Source organism: Ambystoma mexicanum, chromosome 11 (assembly GCF_040938575.1).
Source record: "Ambystoma mexicanum isolate Mex_15411 chromosome 11, UKY_AmexF1_1, whole genome shotgun sequence".
Lineage (NCBI taxonomy): Eukaryota > Metazoa > Chordata > Amphibia > Caudata > Ambystomatidae > Ambystoma > Ambystoma mexicanum.
The window spans coordinates 1,402,764,615-1,402,791,286 of NC_090934.1; positions in this window are offsets into that span (position 1 = coordinate 1,402,764,615).

Sequence of the window (26,672 nt, forward strand, 5' to 3'; positions counted from 1 at the left end):
TGGAGAGACCCATGGGGTGGGCCCTGTTGCATGTTCAATAATATCTTGATTCAACAGTGATTGTATTTGGTCTTCTACTTGTTTTTGAATATTCAGGGAAATTCCCTGATAATGCTGTGACACTGGTTTTACCTCGGGGCTGATCTGCAGTTTTATTTGATTCTCTTATAGCTTTCCCAGGCTGGTAAATAATGAGGGAAACATCTTGACGATTGTGTCTTTGGGATCTGTGGTGTATGCCGACATGATTTGGTACAGTATGTGCACCAACCCCATTTGCATGACTGATTTGAAGCTGAGGATGCTCCCTCCTGGTACTTCACCTTTCATGACATAGATTAGCAGCTTTGCAGATGTGTCCTTGTATGAGCAGGTTGTTTGTGTTAAATCCATGAGGATATATATCGATATTGGGAGATTGAAGTTTTGTAGTGTTTTTGAGCCCTTGTTACGCGTCTCTGTGGCACCTGTATCAATCAGGAATTCTTGTGCACTTCCATTTAGTTGAAGCAATAGCGTTGGACTTCTACTACTGTCTTATTTAATATGGCATGAACATATCCTCTTTTGTGTGTGATCACCACTCGAGTATGAGTCAGAGTCATCTTGACGTTTAGGGGAGGGCACTATATATCTCACATTTTGTCATGTCGACTTTTTTCTTGGTTCTTCCAGAGTGGACGCTCTCTGATATTCAGCTCTTTTTTCTGTATATCTCCTGGTTCTACTCAGAGACTCCTGGCGTCTGTCTGGGGAGTCCTTCCGCCTGGATCGGGTGACCGCCATTTCATCGAACAAGGACTGTCTGCACCCTTGCACGAACTCCTGCGGCCTACAGATTGGTGTATGTATTTGATATTCCTGTACATGGACTGAAAGTGGTTTTCACCTCCGCCATCGCACGAGCAACCAATTGCTGGGCACGGGCCAACCTGAGGAAAGTTGTAGGCACACTGATTGCATTTGCGTTGTTCCTTGTTAACTGATTTGTCAGTTGCTTGGACCAGACATATGGGCGCTGCAGCCGCTGTCTGTGATATTTTTATGTTGACTAGGGACTCTGCCTGCATGGAGATTGCCATGTCAGCCCTTGCGAGCATCAGAATGTCTTCTAGAGACCTGTTTTATATAATAATTCTTTTTGGGAATTCTGCGGATTCACACCCTGCAATCAATTGTGATTTCAGAACTTCCTCCATCAAATAGTGGTCAAAATCACGCACGTGGGGCATGCTTTTCTACTTGTCCCCAATATTATGTTATCAAAGTGATCAGGCCCTTTGATGGTCATGAGAGCGAGCACACTTATAATAAACACTAGGACACAGAGCTGCGTGCGACCGTCTTCTTTATTTCTTAACGTCTCTCTCCCTAACATGACCCCCTCCACATGCGTCTCTCTCCCTAACATGACCCCCTCCACATGATCTGTCCTCACGCTGCTCGTTCCCAGAGGCAGACATAGACAGAGGACAGGCGAAGTGCCAACCTAGAAACAGGACACTACAGAGGGGGATTGGCAATCATTTTGAAAACCAGTTTAGCAATAACACACTTCCAAATAGAGCCTGCAACAGCTGTGAAAGAATAACAATCGTTTTTTGGTCCTATATAGCACTTCATGCCAGAGTCTTCCTGCGTCAAAGCGCTGTAATAACAGGTGTTATTTTTGCCCACTTTATTGGCACACAATGGATTGACCATGGAAGAATGAAAGGTGGAGCCAGCCCTGCCTTACGATTTAGACTTGTGAAGGAGGCGGCCTCACTAGGCACCACAGCACACCTGCTCCTGCACTATCCACCTGGCCTCACTAGGCACCACAGCACACCTGCTCCTGCACTATCCACCTGGCCTCACTAGGCACCACAGCACACCTGCTCCTGCACTATCCACCTGGCCTCACTAGGCACCACAGCACACCTGCTCCTGCACTATCCACCTGGCCTCACTAGGCACCACAGCACACCTGCTCCTGCACTATCCACCTTGACAGTTGGTCAAGATGATCAGCTGCAAACATCTCTCCTTAGCCCTTCCAAGTTCTTCTTTGAAAACCTCTCTACGCTCCTCACACAACTATTCCTAACATTGGAGTAACTTGTCATAGCGGCAACCTCCATTTGGGGTTCAATGACCCTTCCATTCCATTTCCCAGCTCCCTCATTGACATGACCTCTAAACCATGAAACAAAAGTCACAGTCTTAACACCTTCATACAACTCAGTCTCCAAACCAGAAATATCCTACAGTTGGGGTTGCAGGACGTGCTCCAGGTGTGTATTGGGGAGCTGGCGGTAGTTGCCGACATTGGTATAGCTGTGGGTGCTGCAGGTCCGAGTTGAGGTGCATCGTTGGAGCAGTCTGTAAGTCATCTTTTGGTGCAGCAACGTTTCTTTGGCTCAGGGATGGCCTGCATTGGCCTGCTGTTTGGGGCCAAGTATTTGAACAATGGGGCCATTGACATCCTCAGGGCCTTTCCGTTTTTTCGTGTGAAATGGGCCCCACGCCTCAGGGAAGCCCCCGAGCATTGCCCACTCTTTTTAGAAGTCTCAATACACAGCAAGAGCTTCTGTAAATCACTGCTAAGCCTCTACTCCTTTCCTCTGTCTCTGTGTAATTACCCCACAGCTGCCTCATACTGTTTTTTTCCCAGCTGTAGGCAGGGGGCACCAAAAAACTATTTTGAAAAGGGCTCACAGCACTGACACACCTTCAGCCGGCCCTGCAGTGGAGCGTTGAATGACAGGCATGAGGTATTGTTCAGTAGTTCCTAAGTTTCTGCCCCTACTTTGGCCACTTTCTAACTTTGGTGTGTATGAGGGTGGGCCTTACTGGGGCTATAGGATGCCTAGATGTAGAACGAACAAGGTTGAGAATTGAGCCTTCTTCACTGCAGCCCCAAAGTTTTGGAACTTGCTCCTTCCCGAGCTACGCAGTCTGACCTCTCTGAATCTTTTCAGAAAAAAAGTTGAAAACGTGTCTGTTTTCATAACTTGATTGGAGTCTCCTTCCTCCTTCCTATCTGAGTAGTTCTGTGCTCTGACCTGATCCACTAGTCCCATTCCCCCCTCTGTGTTTCTCGTTGTCCGTCTTGTTATGCGCCATAATGCCTAAGGGTCATTGGCTGTGCTATATAAATATAATAAAGTAAAGTAAACGGAAGTTCAGTTTAGCAATTCTTTGACACTGGCTCACTGAAGGTGCAGAGGGCAGTATTGCTGCTTTCTTCACTGTGGCACTGGCTGTCTATCGATAGCGAAGACAGAAGCACCACTACTGCAGCTCCTTGCATAATGCTCTCTATGACTCTCCCGGTAACATGGTCCCTTCTAGTCACTGGGGTTCGAAGCAGAATCTCACGACGTGGAGTTTATGCACACCCTAACCGGTCCTAAGTGAGACGTGGCATGGTGGCTGCAATTAGGGTGGCCGACCGACCTCCATTTTTCAGGACTGTCCCTAATTCACAGGTTGTGTCCCGCGTCCCGCACATGCCCTCTCTGGGATGGGGAAAAGCACCAACTTTGCTTCGGCCTGACCAAGCCTTTCCAGCTCTCACACTTTTGCGTGCAAGTTGGATCTCAGGGCAGCAGAACAGTGCCCACAGGGGCAGGTGCAACTTCACAATGGGAGCAATTAAAAATGTATTGCAGGGAGGGGGGCTATTAGCTGTCACTTGTGTCTCTTAAGAAATGCAAATGGTGGGTGACGAGAGAGGGCAAGGGTGTACAATGCTGCAAGCTGTGTGAAATAATGACTATGGTTTTAAAACCCAAGAGAGGTTCGTCTTGGCTCACCTTGATTTGCACGGTGCTACTGTGAACGTCCGCGCAGGATGCGGAAAGTAAAGCTAGTGCCATATCGTTTTTTGCTCAACATGTTTCTATGACGATTTATATAGTGTAAGGTTAGTTTATTATGAAATGCTTGTTTATTTTGTAGCGAATGTTCTATCAAGGCATTGCTATTTATTTATTTTTTTTGACATTTGTATAGCGCACCTAACCCGTAGGCATCTAGGCGCTGGACTATTAACAAAGTATCATTTAAGCACATGAAGCCCAAACCAAAACCTTAATAAATATTTATATCAACCAAACCTGGGAAGATATGTTGTCAAGTGCTTAAATGGCCCACATTCCGGTATTACCACACATCCTAGTTTTATCACTTATCGAAAGAGCGTGATCCAGGGCAAATAATTTAATCTCACTATTCCTTATCTGGAGTCCCTGTAAGTGATTCAGTCACTAGCTTAAGTTATTCATTCATTATGTTATTATACGCTATTATTAATAAAAGCCTCACTCGTGTTTCACTTAGCTATAGAGATTTTCTATATTCAACGCCATAACAAACGTCAGGAGGCTCTTTACAAATAAGAGATTACATTATATAAATAATAATAGCGGCCATTCATATATTTTCCTCGAACAAAGTTATTTGCATCGCGGCTTACTCCTGGCGACTTCTTGAAATGTCACTCCCATGATGTCCTCAAGTTTCAAAGACTGATGGTGCTCTTTGCAGTGTCCTTTTTTCTGAAGTCACTTTGTTGTTTTGACTACAAATGTGAATTATGAGGGTTGCACGTATTTTGCCCCACAGAGCCGGACAGAACTCTTTAACAGGTCAGGGTCCTGTGTGCATACAGTTGTGTTATTTGTTTGTCCTGCGTATGTGCTCAAGTGCCATCTGCCACTAATGTTGCCAAAAAAGTTGATGAGTGGAGAAAGGTGGGCGCAAATGACACCGCACTGCACGCAATGCAGGCAGCTTCTGATGCGCTACCACGTCTAATGTGTCCTGCAAAACCATTTTGTAAAGTTGCCCACCTATCCGCAAGACAGTAAGAGGATACCATATCGGCCTATAGGGAAATGACACAACGAACCAAAAACACAAAACGTTTGTGTGGGCCCGTTTTTTGGAGTCAAAGAGTGACACTTACTGGCCCATGGGCCAGTTTGATAAGTTACTTCACCATGCAGCTAGTAGCTTTGATCAGTGCTCCTGAATAAATATTCTTTAAAATGTTCAATTTGCATCACATTTTATCAGAACCCTCCCCCTTGGGTACTACTCAGTCTGTCACAAAAGGAATGAGTTGCCATTTGCAACTGTAGGCCACTTTTTCATTGGTGCCCGAGACAGTTTGAGGCCCCAGTCCGACCCTGGCCGTATCCATTGAGAGATGCACAGGCTTCAGGTCAGATAGAGCAGGGCACGTGCCAGGCTCTGCGTGACATCCTGTCAGCTCCCCCCCTAAGGACGCCCGCGCAAATTCAGTGGCCCCGGGCCTTGGCGATGCACCTGCTGTAATGCTTGAGAGCCGCCATGTAAAGGAGACCTCCAGGTCAGCCGCAGCACGGATTTTCAACTTGAGATGTTACGCCGCATAAACAGAGACATTGGAGCCGAGACACGGGGGTCTTGTTAATCCTCTTAAGCAGACAAGGCTTTCCGGTGCTCAGATGTCCTGCTTGTTAGCTGTTATTTTTCCTGCCCTGCACTGCTTCAGGGAGAGATTACAGGAAGGTTTTCACGCCGAGATGAGCCTCGCCAGGGCGGGCAGAGCGCATGTTTGCAACACACTGCATGCCACCGCTTCCTGGGCCGGATATGAGGCGGGCCAAACATGGAACCTTCGGTTACAGTTCCACCTTGCCCACTGACCCTTAATTATTAAACAAGGGTGGGGGGGGAGGTGTCAACTGATAGATTCACCATTGTTGGCCAGAGAGTGAAACTGAAGGCGACAGAGAAAAATACATGACAGGAAGTGACATCACAGGAAGTGGCACCAGAGGCCCTCACCTGTGAGAATCACAGGAAGTGGCACCAGAGTCACTCGCCTGTGGGATGCACTGGCAAGACCGCGTTTTCTTTAAGGTTTTCTCCTCCTAAATTACATGTCCTATGTTACAACCTGCTCGTTTGTCACCCACAAGACTACAATATAGATTATTCAGATATCATTTGTTATGTAACTCAGTTAATTGATGCAGACACCCCGGGCAAGCTACAGGTCAGAAGTGCTAATCGCGGATGAACTGGCAATGCATTTCATCCTTTTGAGGCAGATGAAATGAGTTACTTTGAGCTCACCCATTACTCTCTGCCTGGAGAGGGCTCATGGCACACTAGAACAGCTAAGCGGCTTGGGCCCTAGGCACGTCCGGGCCACCTTCCCAGCGGGCACAAAGAGGAGCAGCAGGTGGCAACCCCATTTCCTGCACGGCGGGAGAGGAGTGTCTGTCAGGGGCAATGCTCAGGCCTTGCCCAAAGCCGGTGTGCTCATCACCCAAAGCACAAATGGGGCAGCAGGCAGGGACCCCATGGCTACAGCCCACAGGCCTCAAAAGCGATTGCGCAGGTGGTCTCTTTACCCAATCAGCACACATTCCCCAGTCGTACCCTCTTCCCAATGTATTTATAGGCTTCCAGCAGCCAGAAAGGTGCTGTGAGATCATTTAAACATCCAGGATAAGCCCAAACAATCCATCTTATGGTGAATTGTCAAAAAAAAAATACAAATACATTTCTGCCAGGCTCTGACTGATGCTTAGAGCAGTAAGGCAATTTTCCAAACAGTTGTCCAGGTAGTCCAGTGCGGGCAAGTTTTCGGGGCCAATGTGGACCACTTTAATTTGGTAAAGCGCACAGCGGATATAATTGAAAAAGTCCAGTATGCTTTACAAGGCAGCCTTTCCTATAATGTTCCTCAAAAAATGCGACTCGGCTGCTGCAGGGATTTTTATGAAAAGAACGAATTGCAATTTGTTGATGCCCGGGACTACTTTTTTCCCAGTCCAATATTATGTGTCCTACAGCACTTATAGGCAACATATTGGTCATATATTGGCGATATGAACCTCCAACTCCCTCAGGGCCAGTTGCTACACCAAGCAACAAGTTGGGGGTAGATCCCTTTCCTCGGCTGGGGCCTGCCTCTGGAACAGCCTCCCTCCCTCTCTGAAACTTGAGGAGAACCATCTTCGGTTCCGGAAGCACCTCAAGACCTTCCTCTTTGCCTCCGCCTTCGCTCTTCCTCTCGCCTGCCAATCTGTCTGCTTTGGCAACGGGCACCTGGTTACACTCTGATTTTGGCGCAGATGCCTGCCCTCTCAGCCACACACCTGCACTGCCTCCTGGCAACCCTTGCACTTCGGTCTGTATCTGCAACCCTACAGTCCCCTTCCAGCACTTATCAGACACTTGTCTACACTGTATCCTCACACTTACCACCTGCAGGCTGTGCTACCTGTTGTTGTTCTATCATGTGTTCAGCACTTTCCACTCCTCCCCTGCCCCTCGCACTTTGCCTCTTCCCTCTCCCCTGCACTTGCATGTTCTCAATGTCACTGGGCCTAGTAAGATCCTTGTTTTGTCCTCATTTGTTTCCCCTCCCTTGCCTTGTCGCGCTCTGAAATACTTGTGTATGGGCACGATACAAATAAAATATATCATATCATATATGTCAAGGTACTCACACAATTTGTAAAGGATTTAGCTCATATTAGCATTTACTACCATCATTTTCCAAGTATCACCATGACAAGGTTATGTTATTTACACACTATGGACTGTATTGGCATCATTAAACAGATAGTGCTAGACTATCGCACTGTATTCACAGCATTAAAAGATATTGCCATAATTTGCTCAGGTATTACAATCATGTGCCCAGGTATTCACATCATATACCTGTTATTGCCACCAAATATATTTTTTATTTATTTATAGAAATCGCAGGAAAGCAATGCATTTCTGGCACAAAAAAACGCATACAAAATTTAACATTAATAACAGAACGGAGGACATGGGTCCTTGACAATGGGTTGGGATAGTATGACTTGAAGGCCAGATGTTGCAGGTGAAGGTGGAAGCATAAGGACCAAATGGCATAGGAATTTATGAATTAAGGATCGAGGGCCAATGGAAAACTGCTGTAGGGTTGTCCGTGAGGGTATGGAGAGAGGGAAGCAGGGTGATGGAGTAACGTGAGTGCTAAGAAGCAGGTTCTTCAGAATGGAGGAGGGCTTTGAGATTGGATTTAAATAGAGGTAGAGTTGGAGTAGTACTGAGAGGGAGTGAAAGTGCATTCCAGATTAGAGTAGAGAGAGCAGGAAAGAGAGGGAGCACAGGGAACTCGAGTGGTGGCAAGGAGGTTACCCTGACCCGATCCTAAGTCCCAACCTTTACGGTCAACGCCACCTGGTCTGCTGTTGCAGCAGGCCTGCCGCGAGCCGGCGGACAGTGTAACAACAGCAGTGCTGGTGCTATCACTACAGGCAAGGCAGTAATTAGTATGGAGGTGTTAACGCAGTGTTTTGCCGGTCTAACATTTCCAACATATAGGCAAGTGCCTAACCTTGCCTAATGATAGCGCGGGCCCTGCTTGGCCCGACAAATCAATGAAACTCTTAATAGATGCATCACCCTAACGTCCTGGGAACGGCAGCCTGACACCTTCTCGTTTGATAACTTTGAATGTTTTGTGGTGGACACAATTGAGGCTAGTCTACTGCGCAAAAATAACACTGTCCGAGGTCTAGGGAACATTGTCAATCTTATAGCAAATATCTTGTCCTATGGAAAAGAGAGCTGAGACAGCAGGTGAGGAGGATACTAAATAATGAGTTTCCATCAACCTCTGAGAAAAGCGAACATCTAAGGAGAGCACGTCAATCCTATAAAAACTGGCTGCGTGCATCTCGCACTCGTAGGTACCAGTTGGACGCAGAGGCTATGCTGTCAGCTCTCTATAATAAAAACTCTCAGGCCTTTTGGTCATTAGTTAATGACACAGATACACTGAAATCTGGTAGGTTAGTGAATGCTGTTTCAGACTGGGCATGCCACTTTGAATCCCTCTATGCCTTGCCTGAGATATTGCTTGTTCCTCCATTAAGCAATGGTCAACTGGATATCAAGGTAAGTACAGAGGTTGTTTTGGAGGTAATTAAGGGCATTAGTACTTCCCGGGCTCAAGGCCCAAATAGATTATTAAACGTTTTATTTAAGTCTGATCCTACTCTCTCGTCATGTGTGGTGTCGACTCTGTTCTCTCATGTGCTGCTGATGGTGCATTTCCATTCCATTTGGGCACAGGCCCATGAAATACCCATTTACAAGAGGAGTGCTCAATCAAACTCATGTAATTCCCAGCCCATTGCTGACAGAGCAATTCCCCTCCACTTGAGCACAGGCCCATGTAATGCCCATTTACAAGAGGGGTGCCCGATCAAACTCATGTAATTACCGGCCCGTTGCCAATTCTGGATTCTGATAGTCACGTTTTCGACTGTATTCTTCTTCAGCATCTAGAATAATGGGCCGATGATTCAGGTAGAATATCAAAGTGGCAAATGGGATTCAGAAAGAACATGGATACATTACTGAATGGTCTAATGATTAAATGCATTCAAAATCTAGCATGGGTGAAGGGTAGCAACCCTGTTTATATTGCCTCTGTGGATCTTGCAGTGTCTTTCAATGCCGTTGATCGAGACCTATTATGGCGCAAACTACGGGGGTGGGACATCCCATCTGGTCTGCTGAGGCATTCTACCATTCAAGTCTCTTTAAATCAACAGGGACTATTGTCCCGACTAATCCATACTTCTAGCGGTGTTAGGCAGGGCAGTGTTTTGGCCCCCTGCCTATTTAACTTGTACATGGCAGACTTCGAAGAATATCTACAACCTAAGACCCTGGTAGCGCCTAAACTTCTTAACATAAGACGGTTGTGGCTAGCCTATGCGGACGATTTCTTAATTTTTGACAGCACGCCCAAAGGCTGCAGCATCTCCTTGAAGGTTTTTCCAACTTTGTGAAAGCTCATTCTTTATCAAGACTAAAGTGATTCAATTATCCTGCTTGATGAAAAAAAGTGCTTTATAAGTGGCGTATTGGGGCTGAGCAGGTGGAGACAATTCACTCCCTCCTTCATCTGGGGCTTCTTTATTATCTCACAAAATAACAAAAAGGTTATTCGGTCTTGGCTTCATGCAAGGGCAATTAAATTAGCGATGAACCAGCTGTGTAGAGATGACTCTAGATATGGCAAATTTTCCCTTTTTACCATATATTAGTTTTTACAAAGGGAAATTGTCCCAAAGATCATATAAGGGATGGAAGTGTACGATCTGTAACCGGTCGACTACTTGCTGTTCTTGGAAGCCCTGATTTGGAGAAGAGTTCTTCGCATACCTTGCTAAGTCCCACATTCTATAATGTGCTATGAATTGAGTCTAACTTCTTTGAAAACCAGGGCCCACTGGAGATAGCTCTCATTATATCGGAAAATCCTTGTACCAAGTGAAAAATCACTGTTTGAAGATCATAAAGTAATCTGTCGGGAAAACAGTTTGGGGGTACTGAGAGGAGCTATGCTCTGAATTAATGCCTAAAGGTGGCTGCGACCCTGCGGAATTGATTGGCAATCCACGCAAGGTTAAAAGAGAACTCTATGATCAGGATTGTGTCCAAACTGTGGATGAATTCCAACAGTATACCTTGATGGGTCACTTGAGGGGCGACCACAAAAGACAGGGAATATTGGCGCACTTCTTGTCGACTTATCCTGATAAGTCTGCTCACCAGCTTTTCCTGAGGTTCTGGTGGAACTTAATCCACACAAAAGAGATTTTGGTTTGATACGACTTGGCTAATGAGGAGCTGTTTTTTTGTAGGTTTTCTCAGGATAGGGACCAAAGGGAAAAAATAAAACACTTGCTGCTGTATTGTACTGCCGTTACAAGGCTTAAAATGGAATGTTCTTAGAAAATAAATTACCAGGTTCAATAGTAGTGGTTCTAAATTAATGTGGAATTATTGTTTGTCCGGATCGACGACTTCTGTCATTGTAGAAATCGTAACCTTATTTAGCTTTTTGTATATGGATATTAATTTTCACAGTTAATTATTTTCTTTATCATTGTTGCTTTATGATGTTTTAAGATGTTAAAGGTTAAACTGTTTTTTTAAACAATAAAACAAAAAAAAACAAAAAAGCAAGAAATCAAAACTGTGATACATAAAGATAGGACGATGGCATAGTGCAATAATGAGAGATGAAAGGCGAGGCCGGGCCGCCAGAACACAAAAATAAAAAAATAAAATACACTTATAGCAAAGTGAGTTTGGGACCCTGTCGCTGTACGATAGCCGCACTCAGAGACTCGGAGGCATTGAGGCATTCAAAACAGGACTGTCACGCCCCAAACAGAGATCAAACTCCAAACATATCATATTCCACAAGTCGCAATTCACATATGTCAAAGTTCAAAAATGTCAGTTTTCAAAGAGATATCAAACTTCAAAAGAACAGCACAAATCAAAAACCAAAATTCCTTAATTAAAATTCAGAAATCAAAAATCAAACTTCAGGGTTCAAAACCAAAATTCAATAACTAAACGTCTATGCCCAAAATTCAGAAATCAAAAATTCAAATTAAAAAAATAAAAGGTAAAATGCCAAAATGATTATTTCTAAATTCAAAATTATTAAAAATATCAAAAATTCCTTATGTTTAAAGTCAAAATATCAAAGTCCAAAAAATCAACGATCAAAAGATATCACAGTAACAAAAATATAAAACTTCAATATTATCTGTTTCAAAACATCACAGTTCAAACAGTGCTGTCTTCAAAACACAGGCCACTTCGACACGTGAAAAAGAAGATTGGCTGTTTCCATGCCTGCAGGGTTTCAGAGCAAGGTTGAGGGCAAATTTCTGTGGGGAAAAGGAGTCCATGCTCTTGGGTATATTGTCCTTTGTAACACAGGGTCTGAGGTAATTCCTGCGCCTCAGGTTATAACCTGGGTTGAGCGTCTGACCCATCAAGGGCCAACAAGTCTGGTTGTGGTGGAGGGCAGGGTCCCAGTTTTATAGTGGGCAGTGCTATGATTTCTACTTCAGGAGCAGGAGGGGCCCTTACCTTCTTGGCATGGGTGGCTTGAGCCCAGGACTTTACACCTTGAAGCTTCAGAGCGACATTTGTTGTCATTAGGATAGGAAATGGTCCTTTGCACCTGGGATGTAGACTATTTTCAAGGGCAAAGTCCTTGAGCATCACTAGGTGTCCCTCCTGCACTGAATGCAGGTTTTGCTGCCCTGGCACAGGTTGTTCATCACTAACCTGGTGATAGATCGGTCTCATGACAGAAGTAAGGTGCTTGAAATATGCTAGAACTGAATCATCAGTCAGTGCCAAAGTCAGTGCCAAAGGCAACCTGCTCATGAAGGGGAGATTTGCAGCCGGCAGGGGCGTTGATCTTGCCATCATGATGTGAAAAGGGAGAGAGTCCAGCAGGCAGCTGGGTATACCTCTCATGTACCTGAGGGCAAGGGGCAATGAGCCTGGCCAGCTTAGTCCTGTATGCACACACGTTTGCCAGCTTGTTCTTGAGTGCCCTATTCTTCCTTTCTGTTTTCCCTGAGCTTTGTGTTCTATATGGTACATGCATCTTCTGGTCAATCTCCAGGGCCTCAACCATCTAAGCCATTACCTGATTAGCAAAATGTGTGCCTCTGTCACTAGAAATAACAACTTGGACACATTTCCCTAAATAACCTAATGGCCAGTGTGATAGCATAATTTGGATTTCATACCAGGGCCCAACACTGGGCTGGTGGGCGGAGCCAGGGGAACCTTCACTGATTTACCAATGTTATGAAGATGACAGTTGTGACACTGCTGAACTACCCACGGGTACTCTTCTGAAGTGGAGGAAGAGTCGGTATCTGAATCCCTCGCCTTGTCAAACAGGTAATTAATGACATCAGCCTCACTCACTTTGGAGCAAGACAGGGCTTGGGCCAGGGAATCCTTGGCAAACCTTATAACCCGTGCCCTCTTGGGATATAGCTCAATGGCAGGGTATTCCACCCCGTACTATTTGATGTTTGCTCTGGCCCTTGTAGACTCTACGCAAGTCTGACACATACACCTCTATCCGCCAGAGGGCCCGCACCTGTTTAGAGGTTGGCACTCGGGGTAATGCAGGGGCTGGGGAAGCAGAGACCTGTCAGTAGACATGATAGCCATGACCTGGCTGGCCAGTGCAGGGTCCTCGGGAGCAGAGGATAATAAGGGGCGCAGGTGCAGCAGGGTCCGACAGTACAGGTGCTGATGCAGCACGGGCATACGCACGAGAGGCAGGAACTGGGCAATGAGCAGAACAGCTTGTTGGGGGAGCAAGCACTGAAAAATCTAGGACATCCTCACAGCGGCAGAAGGGGTTACTGGAGGTAGCACTTTGAACAGTCGGGGTCACACCTATAACTGGGGTCATTGCTCATCATCTTTTCTAGATTATGCTGCTCTAGCTTTTTCGCTAGGGTCACTTGTTGTTTCAGCCACTTCTTCCTGGCTTCTTCCTGGCTACAGACACACTTGGCCAGGACCAAAACATGTTGGCCTGCCATTGCCTAACTGCTGAGTTCCCTTTCCCCTTTGTAAGAACCTCACACACCACAGCTAGGTGATTCTCATCAAAGGAGCTTTCTAGGGGGCCGGACCAGTAGGCTCTGGTGCTTGGTCTGTTAATGCCCTATTGGCATCCATCTGACAAGATCCAGGCCTTGCATTGTGGCCGTGAGGGCCACAGGGGAGTCAGGGGGAAAGGCTCACTTCCTGGCTTCCAAAACTTTGCTTTCTGACAGGCAAAATGGTGTCATACACAAACTGAAATGTGTTGACAATTTTCGCAGGACAAATATTAGATCACTACAGGGCATAGGTCAGTACCACTGAGTCCCTACTATTCTAGTCTATCAACCAGTGTGAATCAAGAGCACTCACAATCGCTCACATGCACTCTCAGATGCTCACTCGTAGGCGCTCAACTAGGCAAAGGGTTGGGTGATAAACTGTTGCAGGACAGGGGGGCACGGTAATCCCAAGCTACTGGCCCACTTCCAAAAAGAGTGTCAAGTACAATTCCCAGGCGTCCCTGGAAAACTACTCACATTCAGGCAGACAGGCAGGTTAGGCACTCTAATGCAAATAGAGTTCCAGGCAAAGATGATCTCTAGAGGCCCACTCTTATGGGCCTAAAGAAATACTCAGCACTTACAGGGTATGGACACAATCAAACTGGATAAGTGGTTGAGGTTGGGCCCTTTACTAGCCTTGTTGACTCCTAGTGAGTGTCTAGGAGAGGAGTTTGATACAGACTAGTTGGCCCTTGTACTAGTAAGCTGAATTAAGGGATTGTAAAATCGTTAATTTGATATAAGCAAAATAAAAATATAAAAAATAATGGAGGGACAGGTAGCACGCTCTAAAATGAGGATCCAGGCAGACCTTCCCTGAGTTTAGCAAAAATCCACAGCTACCCTTGTTTGCCAAGCAGAATGGGGCTAGAAAGTGAGTTTGTTACACGGTAGGTAACTCCTGTATCCTAAAGAACACTCAGGGTCAATATCGGACACACGATAGAATAAAGGGTTGAGATCTGGAGGTTATGACTAGTTGAGTAGGTAATCTGGAAAGGTACACCCTACAATTTGCCAGTACAATTGTGTGGCGTTATGTTGGTGTGCAGGTCCTCCTCTGACAATGGCAATGCGCTAGGTAGTGCCTCAGCATTGTGGGAGTGGGATCTGGTTTGAATGGATAGGTACACTGACCTACCCACAATGTTACCATCCCCCTCAGAGACTAGGAGCCCTGACCACAAGCTACAAGCTGGAAAAATGAGTGCATGTGACTGGTGCTCCAGTTTTTATCTTACTGTTTGATCCATCACACAGGCAGTCAGGCACGGGTACAGCAGGCAGCTTGGAGGGCAGGGACACCTCTTTTCTGGAGCTGGTAGGCTCTGGCCCATAGATTCTGAAAAAAGGTGAAAGTTAGAATCCATATGGATAGAAATGGAGAGGGTGGAATAAACTGGTGGAAAATTAATTGAGGGTAATAAACAAAACGTCAAAGAAATGGAGTGGATAGATATTATAGCCAAAACCCGGAAACTAGAAAGTGCATTCCACATTTGCAGGAGTAGACAAAGCCTTGGGATCTTTGCCTAAGTATCTTGACCAATACCCCTGTCCGAATGTTTGCGTTTCCGGCTAAATCTCTTGCCCACAGGGGAGATTCTATATGCACGATCTAAAAATCGCAACCTTAGTAGCAATATGTGCGATTATTGTAAGGATCTAGGTGCCATACAACCTCTTAAACACATTTTGGTTGAATGTCCAATGTAAGTGGAAATCAGAATGAAATAATTAGGGTGTTTCTTTAGATTAAGTAAATATGCATGTACAGAAGATATATGGAATCGTTTGAATTCAGGCAATTAACTTTTTTTAACTACTGAAGTTGTGAGAATGTTCAGAGAAATAGGTATTACAAATGTCAGATGAAATGTATGTATTAGATAAATCATTGAAATTACAATAATTCTGTTTTGGTTTGATGATGTCTGGGGTTTTATGAGTCAACATTGGATAAATATTAGAGAGTAGTTTAATTGATTATGTGATATGTACTTGTATATATTTTTATATTTTCTATTGAAATTGTATTTTAAGATTCTGTTGTATTCTGGTGTTTTGTGAAAAGATCCTAGTTTTGATCCTAACACAATTAAAAAAATGAAATGGCTGTTGAAGGCAGGAAATGGACAGAGGAGAGGTGCACAGGTCGCAGAACAGGGATGAGTTCAGTCAGAGAAGGTGCAGACGTGCAGGTGCTCTTCGCAGGATCATGGACCCAGACCAGATACTATATCTGAGCCACAGCAGCAGAAGACTGTGAACTTGGGAGGCAGCCAAAATGGAAAAGGCCATTTGGGAACCCCACACAGAGCCACAGTTTTGGGCTAGGGATTAAACGACCTGGTTAGGATGCGTTGTGTATTCAGGCAAACTGCGCCCCCCCCCCCCAGCCCTCCCTCTGGTGGTAACAGGCAGGCTACACCGAGGAGTGCGAACATCAATGAATGCCCCAAAGTCTTTGTTCAGGTCAGAGATCAGCAATAGATTTATTACTGGCAGGGAAGTAGGCTTATTGCTGGCAAAGGACGTTAGGCACACTGGGCATGGTGGATTGTCTGAACGGGGCTGCGGGCGCAAGGCAGAGCATCAATGGCAGGCATACAGGTGGGGAATACCCACTTTGATGGGACCCAGGGGTCTGTGGAGTACCCTTGAATGCAGGGGGGGGAGGCACACCAAGGAACAAATGAAAGAGTTGGAGAGGGAAAAGCTGAGTGAGGATGCTGCTGGGAAGGAGAAGAGAGGGAAAGAGAGAGAGAGAGAGAGAGAGAGAGAGATAGAGAGAAAGAGATAGAAAAAGAAAGAATGGGCAGCTGGGGAGCGATGATAGAGGGTGTGGGTAGCGAGAAAAATAGCCAGTGGGAGATAGGTAGAGAGAGGACAGAGGTGTTGGTAGAGAGGGTGGGGGAGAGGGTGGGGGCTGACAGAAGGGGGAGAGAAGAAAAGAAAGAAAGAGAATCGGAACGAGTAAGAGAGAAGAAAAAGAGAGAGAGAGAGAGAAAGAGGGAGAGAACGAAAGAAAAAGAGAGATGGAAAGAGAGAAACAGAGAGAGGAGAGAGAGTGAAAGAAGGGGAGAGAGAGAATGAAAGAGCACGAAAAGAGAGAGAGAGAGAGAGAGAGAGAGCGAGAGAGAGTCAGAGAGTGAGAAAAGAGAGAGAAAGAAAGGAAGAGCAGTAAGGAAAGAGAGAGAAAGAAAGAGAAAGAGAGAGAATGTGGGGGAGAGAGAGTGTGCGAGAGAGAGAGAAGAGAGAAAGAGAGAGAAAGAAAAGGAGAACGAAAGATAGAGAGAGAGAGGGAAGGGCAGGGGCAGAGGCGGTCGGGAGGGAGACTGCTGGAAATGTAGAGCAGGATGGGGAGAATGGGGAAAAAGGGGAGGCAAAGGGGGAGAAGGGCAGACCAGGAGAAGGGTACCAGCTATAGGGCCTCCACAACTTCTCTACCCCCACCCACACATTCAGCACACCGCTTAAACCAACCAAAGAGAACCTTGAGGTCCTCTCTCCATACACTTATGAAGCTGTCTATCCGCCCCCGCCACCCCCCACAGCCCACCCTCTCCCATGATGAATAGAACAGGAGGAATTTGTTTCTGGGCTGTTCCCAGGGCTCAATGAGGCTTGGTGACAGGAAGGGAGAGGGGAAATCCCAGGGTATAGTACAAGTAGGAAAACACATGCATCTTCTGGTCAATCTCCAGGGCCTCAACCATCTAAGCCATTACCTGATTAGCAAAATGTGTGCCTCTGTCACTAGAAATAACAACTTGGACACATTTCCCTAAATAACCTAATGGCCAGTGTGATAGCATAATTTGGATTTCATACCAGGGCCCAACACTGGGCTGGTGGGCGGAGCCAGGGGAACCTTCACTGATTTACCAATGTTATGAAGATGACAGTTGTGACACTGCTGAACTACCCACGGGTACTCTTCTGAAGTGGAGGAAGAGTCGGTATCTGAATCCCTCGCCTTGTCAAACAGGTAATTAATGACATCAGCCTCACTCACTTTGGAGCAAGACAGGGCTTGGGCCAGGGAATCCTTGGCAAACCTTATAACCCGTGCCCTCTTGGGATATAGCTCAATGGCAGGGTATTCCACCCCGTACTATTTGATGTTTGCTCTGGCCCTTGTAGACTCTACGCAAGTCTGACACATACACCTCTATCCGCCAGAGGGCCCGCACCTGTTTAGAGGTTGGCACTCGGGGTAATGCAGGGGCTGGGGAAGCAGAGACCTGTCAGTAGACATGATAGCCATGACCTGGCTGGCCAGTGCAGGGTCCTCGGGAGCAGAGGATAATAAGGGGCGCAGGTGCAGCAGGGTCCGACAGTACAGGTGCTGATGCAGCACGGGCATACGCACGAGAGGCAGGAACTGGGCAATGAGCAGAACAGCTTGTTGGGGGAGCAAGCACTGAAAAATCTAGGACATCCTCACAGCGGCAGAAGGGGTTACTGGAGGTAGCACTTTGAACAGTCGGGGTCACACCTATAACTGGGGTCATTGCTCATCATCTTTTCTAGATTATGCTGCTCTAGCTTTTTCGCTAGGGTCACTTGTTGTTTCAGCCACTTCTTCCTGGCTTCTTCCTGGCTACAGACACACTTGGCTAGGACCAAAACATGTTGGCCTGCCATTGCCTAACTGCTGAGTTCCCTTTCCCCTTTGTAAGAACCTCACACACCACAGCTAGGTGATTCTCATCAAAGGAGCTTTCTAGGGGGCCGGACCAGTAGGCTCTGGTGCTTGGTCTGTTAATGCCCTATTGGCATCCATCTGACAAGATCCAGGCCTTGCATTGTGGCCGTGAGGGCCACAGGGGAGTCAGGGGGAAAGGCTCACTTCCTGGCTTCCAAAACTTTGCTTTCTGACAGGCAAAATGGTGTCATACACAAACTGAAATGTGTTGACAATTTTCGCAGGACAAATATTAGATCACTACAGGGCATAGGTCAGTACCACTGAGTCCCTACTATTCTAGTCTATCAACCAGTGTGAATCAAGAGCACTCACAATCGCTCACATGCACTCTCAGATGCTCACTCGTAGGCGCTCAACTAGGCAAAGGGTTGGGTGATAAACTGTTGCAGGACAGGGGGGCACGGTAATCCCAAGCTACTGGCCCACTTCCAAAAAGAGTGTCAAGTACAATTCCCAGGCGTCCCTGGAAAACTACTCACATTCAGGCAGACAGGCAGGTTAGGCACTCTAATGCAAATAGAGTTCCAGGCAAAGATGATCTCTAGAGGCCCACTCTTATGGGCCTAAAGAAATACTCAGCACTTACAGGGTATGGACACAATCAAACTGGATAAGTGGTTGAGGTTGGGCCCTTTACTAGCCTTGTTGACTCCTAGTGAGTGTCTAGGAGAGGAGTTTGGTACAGACTAGTTGGCCCTTGTACTAGTAAGCTGAATTAAGGGATTGTAAAATCGTTAATTTGATATAAGCAAAATAAAAATAAAAGAAATAATGGAGGGACAGGTAGCACGCTCTAAAATGAGGATCCAGGCAGACCTTCCCTGAGTTTAGCAAAAATCCACAGCTACCCTTGTTTGCCAAGCAGAATGGGGCTAGAAAGTGAGTTTGTTACACGGTAGGTAACTCCTGTATCCTAAAGAACACTCAGGGTCAATATCGGACACACGATAGAATAAAGGGTTGAGATCTGGAGGTTATGACTAGTTGAGTAGGTAATCTGGAAAGGTACACCCTACAATTTGCCAGTACAATTGTGTGGCGTTATGTTGGTGTGCAGGTCCTCCTCTGACAATGGCAATGCGCTAGGTAGTGCCTCAGCATTGTGGGAGTGGGATCTGGTTTGAATGGATAGGTACACTGACCTACCCACAATGTTACCATCCCCCTCAGAGACTAGGAGCCCTGACCACAAGCTACAAGCTGGAAAAATGAGTGCATGTGACTGGTGCTCCAGTTTTTATCTTACTGTTTGATCCATCACACAGGCAGTCAGGCACGGGTACAGCAGGCAGCTTGGAGGGCAGGGACACCTCTTTTCTGGAGCTGGTAGGCTCTGGCCCATAGATTCTGAAAAAAGGTGAAAGTTAGAATCCATATGGATAGAAATGGAGAGGGTGGAATAAACTGGTGGAAAATTAATTGAGGGTAATAAACAAAACGTCAAAGAAATGGAGTGGATAGATATTATAGCCAAAACCCGGAAACTAGAAAGTGCATTCCACATTTGCAGGAGTAGACAAAGCCTTGGGATCTTTGCCTAAGTATCTTGACCAATACCCCTGTCCGAATGTTTGCGTTTCCGGCTAAATCTCTTGCCCACAGGGGAGATTCTATATACACGATCTAAAAATCGCAACCTTAGTAGCAATATGTGCGATTATTGTAAGGATCTAGGTGCCATACAACCTCTTAAACACATTTTGGTTGAATGTCCAATGTAAGTGGAAATCAGAATGAAATAATTAGGGTGTTTCTTTAGATTAAGTAAATATGCATGTACAGAAGATATATGGAATCGTTTGAATTCAGGCAATTAACTTTTTTTAACTACTGAAGTTGTGAGAATGTTCAGAGAAATAGGTATTACAAATGTCAGATGAAATGTATGTATTAGATAAATCATTGAAATTACAATAATTCTGTTTTGGTTTGATGATGTCTGGGGTTTTATGAGTCAACATTGGATAAATATTAGAGAGTAGTTTAATTGATTATGTGATATGTACTTGTATATATTTTTATATTTTCTATTGAAATTGTATTTTAAGATTCTGTTGTATTCTGGTGTTTTGTGAAAAGATCCTAGTTTTGATCCTAACACAATTAAAAAAATGAAATGGCTGTTGAAGGCAGGAAATGGACAGAGGAGAGGTGCACAGGTCGCAGAACAGGGATGAGTTCAGTCAGAGAAGGTGCAGACGTGCAGGTGCTCTTCGCAGGATCATGGACCCAGACCAGATACTATATCTGAGCCACAGCAGCAGAAGACTGTGAACTTGGGAGGCAGCCAAAATGGAAAAGGCCATTTGGGAACCCCACACAGAGCCACAGTTTTGGGCTAGGGATTAAACGACCTGGTTAGGATGCGTTGTGTATTCAGGCAAACTGCGCCCCCCCCCCCCAGCCCTCCCTCTGGTGGTAACAGGCAGGCTACACCGAGGAGTGCGAACATCAATGAATGCACCAAAGTCTTTGTTCAGGTCAGAGATCAGCAATAGATTTATTACTGGCAGGGAAGTAGGCTTATTGCTGGCAAAGGACGTTAGGCACACTGGGCATGGTGGATTGTCTGAACGGGGCTGCGGGCGCAAGGCAGAGCATCAATGGCAGGCATACAGGTGGGGAATACCCACTTTGATGGGACCCAGCGGTCTGTGGAGTACCCTTGAATGCAGGGGGGGAGGCACACCAAGGAACAAATGAAAGAGTTGGAGAGGGAAAAGCTGAGTGAGGATGCTGCTGGGAAGGAGAAGAGAGGGAAAGAGAGAGAGAGAGAGAGAGAGAGAGAGAGAGAGAGAGATAGAGAGAAAGAGATAGAAAAAGAAAGAATGGGCAGCTGGGGAGCGATGATAGAGGGTGTGGGTAGCGAGAAAAATAGCCAGTGGGAGATAGGTAGAGAGAGGACAGAGGTGTTGGTAGAGAGGGTGGGGGCTGACAGAAGGGGGAGAGAAGAAAAGAAAGAAAGAGAATCGGAACGAGTAAGAGAGAAGAAAAAGAGAGAGAGAGAAAGAGGGAGAGAACGAAAGAAAAAGAGAGATGGAAAGAGAGAAACAGAGAGAGGAGAGAGAGTGAAAGAAGGGGAGAGAGAGAATGAAAGAGCACGAAAAGAGAGAGAGAGAGAGAGAGAGAGAGCGAGAGAGAGTCAGAGAGTGAGAAAAGAGAGAGAAAGAAAGGAAGAGCAGTAAGGAAAGAGAGAGAAAGAAAGAGAAAGAGAGAGAATGTGGGGGAGAGAGAGTGTGCGAGAGAGAGAGAAGAGAGAAAGAGAGAGAAAGAAAAGGAGAACGAAAGATAGAGAGAGAGAGAGGGAAGGGCAGGGGCAGAGGCGGTCGGGAGGGAGACTGCTGGAAATGTAGAGCAAGATGGGGAGAATGGGGAAAAAGGGGAGGCAAAGGGGGAGAAGGGCAGACCAGGAGAAGGGTACCAGCTATAGGGCCTCCACAACTTCTCTACCCCCACCCACACATTCAGCACACCGCTTAAACCAACCAAAGAGAACCTTGAGGTCCTCTCTCCATACACTTATGAAGCTGTCTATCCGCCCCCCGCCACCCCCCACAGCCCACCCACTCCCATGATGAATAGAACAGGAGGAATTTGTTTCTGGGCTGTTCCCAGGGCTCAATGAGGCTTGGTGACAGGAAGGGAGAGGGGAAATCCCAGGGTATAGTACAAGTAGGAAAACACAGGCATAGGGCAAAACATAATAGCAGGAACTCAACACAGGTACAGATAGCAAGGCAGGGTGTACACAACACACACACACACACACACACACACACACACACACACACACACACACACACACACACACACACACACACACCCCCCCCCCATACAGTGTAGGGACACAGAGTACAAGGAGGGCAATGTCTAGTGTGCCAAAAATCAAGCAAGGAATGCAGTAACCAAACACAAATTACAGCATGAAGCAACAAAAGGCAAGGAGGTTCAGCTATAGTGACTGGGCTTCTGTCATGGACAAAATACAAACACAGGAGAACGTGCAAACCCTTGGCGGAAATAAACCACAAGCACAGCAAATGCAGCAAATGCGGTTAGGGCTTGTCATAAACAGAAATAAAATAAAATACAGGGAAGCATGCATGTACTGGTAAAATAAACATAAACACAGAAATTGAAGTGAAGGGTTAGTCTGTGTGGATTCAGAGCCAGGAAAAAGATAACATACAGCTGCATGCATTGCAGGATTAAACATACATTTCAGAGGAATGAAAGGTCACGCAATACATTGGAAAAATGGAAAATACAGGAAACCCACAGTAAACTAAAGTGACATGTATGTAAAAGTGAAGGCTGTCGGGGGTACACACGTGGAGACTGACATTTCCACAGGAATGTTATTTAAACACAGGAGTCTCTGATAGACACTTCAGGATGTTTGATTATTGAGAAATAATGATTATCTGTGGTTCCTCTTTGGTGACTGTTGTATGATCAAGGTGTGTGCCCTATTGTGGCATGGATTTGTGGAAACACCCCAATAAAAAAAGAAGTCATCTTTTTGATATCAATGTCGGGGTTGTCTTTAAAACCGAGTGTGAGCACACTTTTTATTCAAAAAACTATTTGAAAAACTAAACTGTATTCGAAAAACAAGAGAGGAGAACGAAATACAAGTAAAGAACAGGTGAAGAAAGTACCACTTACAAAGGTTACCCTGCTGCTGAGAGGAGAACGAAGGTTATACTGCTGCTGAGAGGAGAACGAAACACAAGTAAAGAACAGGTGAAGAAAGTACCACTTACAAAGGTTACCCTGCTGCTGAGAGGAGAACGAAGGTTATACTGCTGCTGAGAGGAGAACGAAACACAAGTAAAGAACAGGTGAAGAAAGTACCACTTACAAAGGTTACCCTGCTGCTGAGAGGAGATCGAAGGTTATACTGCTGCTGAGAGGAGAACGAAGGTTACCCTGCTGCTGCTGAGAGGAGAACGAAGGTTACCCTGCTGCTGCTGAGAGGAGAACGAAGGTTATACTGCTGCTGAGAGGAGAACGAAGGTTACCCTGCTGCTGCTGAGAGGAGAACGAAGGTTATACTGCTGCTGAGAGGAGAACGAAACACAAGTAAAGAACAGGTGAAGAAAGTACCACTTACAAAGGTTACCCTGCTGCTGAGAGGAGAACGAAGGTTATACTGCTGCTGAGAGGAGAACGAAGGTTACCCTGCTGCTGAGAGGAGAACGAAGGTTATACTGCTGCTGAGAGGAGAACGAAACACAAGTAAAGAACAGGTGAAGAAAGTACCACTTACAAAGGTTACCCTGCTGCTGAGAGGAGAACGAAGGTTATACTGCTGCTGAGAGGAGAACGAAGGTTACCCTGCTGCTGCTGAGAGGAGAACGAAGGTTATAATGCTGCTGAGAGGAGAACGAAACACAAGTAAAGAACAGGTGAAGAAAGTACCACTTACAAAGGTTACCCTGCTGCTGAGAGGAGAACGAAGGTTATACTGCTGCTGAGAGGAGAACGAAGGTTATACTGCTGCTGAGAGGAGAACGAAACACAAGTAAAGAACAGGTGAAGAAAGTACCACTTACAAAGGTTACCCTGCTGCTGAGAGGAGAACGAAGGTTACCCTGCTGCTGAGAGGAGAACGAAGGTTATACTACTGCTGAGAGGAGAACGAAACACAAGTAAAGAACAGGTGAAGAAAGTACCACTTACAAAGGTTACCCTGCTGCTGAGAGGAGAACGAAGGTTACCCTGCTGCTGAGAGGAGAACAAAGGTTATACTACTGCTGAGAGGAGAACGAAGGTTATACTACTGCTGAGAGGAGAACGAAGGTTATACTGCTGCTGAGAGGAGAACAAAGGTTACCCTGCTGCTGCTGAGAGGAGAACGAAGGTTATACTGCTGCTGAGAGGAGAACGAAACACAAGTAAAGAACAGGTGAAGAAAGTACCACTTACAAAGGTTACCCTGCTGCTGAGAGGAGAACGAAGGTTATACTGCTGCTGAGAGGAGAACGAAGGTTACCCTGCTGCTGAGAGGAGAACGAAGGTTATACTGCTGCTGAGAGGAGAACGAAACACAAGTAAAGAACAGGTGAAGAAAGTACCACTTACAAAGGTTACCCTGCTGCTGAGAGGAGAACGAAGGTTATACTGCTGCTGAGAGAACGAAGGTTACCCTGCTGCTGCTGAGAGGAGAACGAAGGTTATACTGCTGCTGAGAGGAGAACGAAACACAAGTAAAGAACAGGTGAAGAAAGTACCACTTACAAAGGTTACCCTGCTGCTGAGAGGAGAACGAAGGTTATACTGCTGCTGAGAGGAGAACGAAGGTTATACTGCTGCTGAGAGGAGAACGAAACACAAGTAAAGAACAGGTGAAGAAAGTACCACTTACAAAGGTTACCCTGCTGCTGAGAGGAGAACGAAGGTTACCCTGCTGCTGAGAGGAGAACGAAGGTTATACTACTGCTGAGAGGAGAACGAAACACAAGTAAAGAACAGGTGAAGAAAGTACCACTTACAAAGGTTACCCTGCTGCTGAGAGGAGAACGAAGGTTATACTGCTGCTGAGAGGAGAACGAAGGTTACCCTGCTGCTGCTGAGAGGAGAACGAAGGTTATACTGCTGCTGAGAGGAGAACGAAACACAAGTAAAGAACAGGTGAAGAAAGTACCACTTACAAAGGTTACCCTGCTGCTACTTTTCTTATTCTAGTTCCGAAGAATATGTTTCAGGGCACATTCATATTTGCAATTGAGTGTTCCTCTGTGGGCTGGTTTTCTTAAATAAACAATTAAGCAGCAGTAATTATCACCCCGTCCTTTGATCCTTGTCCCAATCCTTACTTGGTGAGAAGCGCAGCTCCTCCTCAGTAATGGAGGTGAGTGAATATTTTCCCTGAATGTGTGTGAATGACCATTTTCACTCTGTGAAAAAAAAAATGAATGTCAGGTCGCAAACAGTATACAGGACCATTGTATGACATTTCATGATGCCTGTGCCCACAATATATGCTGACATTGCCACGGTAATGAGAGTGGTTTTTGTGCCTATCTAAATGATATATGCCACCTTTGCCTTGTAAAACTCTTACCCTGCCTGTGACCAAATATATGCCAATATTGCCACTATGAAAAACTCTCATGATGTTGATCAGGCCACAGTATATGCCAGCACATCTACTGTAAAGCACATTTCTTTATGATGACTGTGTCTACGATAAATGACAGCGCAACCCTGTAAAACATTGCAGTCATTGCTAAACTATATGCCAGTATTACCAATGTAAAATACTTTAATGATGGTGCTTAGAGTATACTTCAGTATGCCACTGCAAATCCTATTCATGGTGTGGGTCCCTCACATTGATGCTGTGGTACACTGCCCCCTCAACACACATCTGCAGACACACACACACATACACACATTCATTAAAGCTCTCTTGCCCATATGCACACGCACACAGAGACACACACACACACACTGCAATCACCACATGCAGACACACAAACAAATGTCCCTTTTTAAACATAAAATTACGTGGGCAGTGGGGTGAGACATTGTCCTTGTTAACTCTGGTTGAGGCACCAGCCAGTGCAACCCAGTAAGGGAGGCAGCGGAAGCCTCAACAAGGAACCAGGAGTTGGAGGGGGTTTAAAAAAAACAGCATCAATATCATGTAGGTAGGTTTGCAGGAACAGATGCTATTGGGCATTTCAGTAAATTAATACAAATAAAATAAATTAATAGAGGTTTGGCAATTCAGCACCAATATCCTCTAGGCTCCAGCCCTAGTGGAAGTAAAGGGATTGAAGATCTGCAAAGGCAAGGAGCATGTCACAAAGCTCAACTCATCATGCTTGGTTTGCATGCATTGCAGTGTACAAGAGCGCTTGGGACCAGCCTGCATGTAATTGCAAACTTCAGTGTCAAAGCAAGTCAGTGGCTAAGCAGGTGGTAGGAGGCGCACAAGGACACTTTATCTATTTATGTATTTAATTTATAATGAGCTGGACCAGAGCCCTTGGGCATGGAAGCGCAGACAGGACATACAATGAACAATATAGAAAATATCATCAGGGTTCAGATTACAGAGACGGAAGAGAGGATAGCACACTATTCGAATAAGAGGGTCTTAAGTCTGTGTTTAAAGGACACTAGTGAAGGACAGGACCTTAGATTAGGAGGTAAAGCATCCCAGAGGCAAGGAGCTGTCACAGGAAAGCAGCCTTCTAGGACACGTTAAAGGCTGGCCTTGGGGGTTATCAGCAAGCCAGTGTTGTTGGATCTCAGTGTACGTCTGCCTGGGAGCCATCCAAGCAGGGTTACCGTCAGATTCGTAATGAGGCCTATTGTCAGCCACTGCATGCGGCTTTATGGCGGCAACCCTTCCAATAACTTGCACGTGCCTCTTACGGGACATGCCCATGACTATAGCCACACACTCCTCCCGTCACCTATACACAATGCTGCAT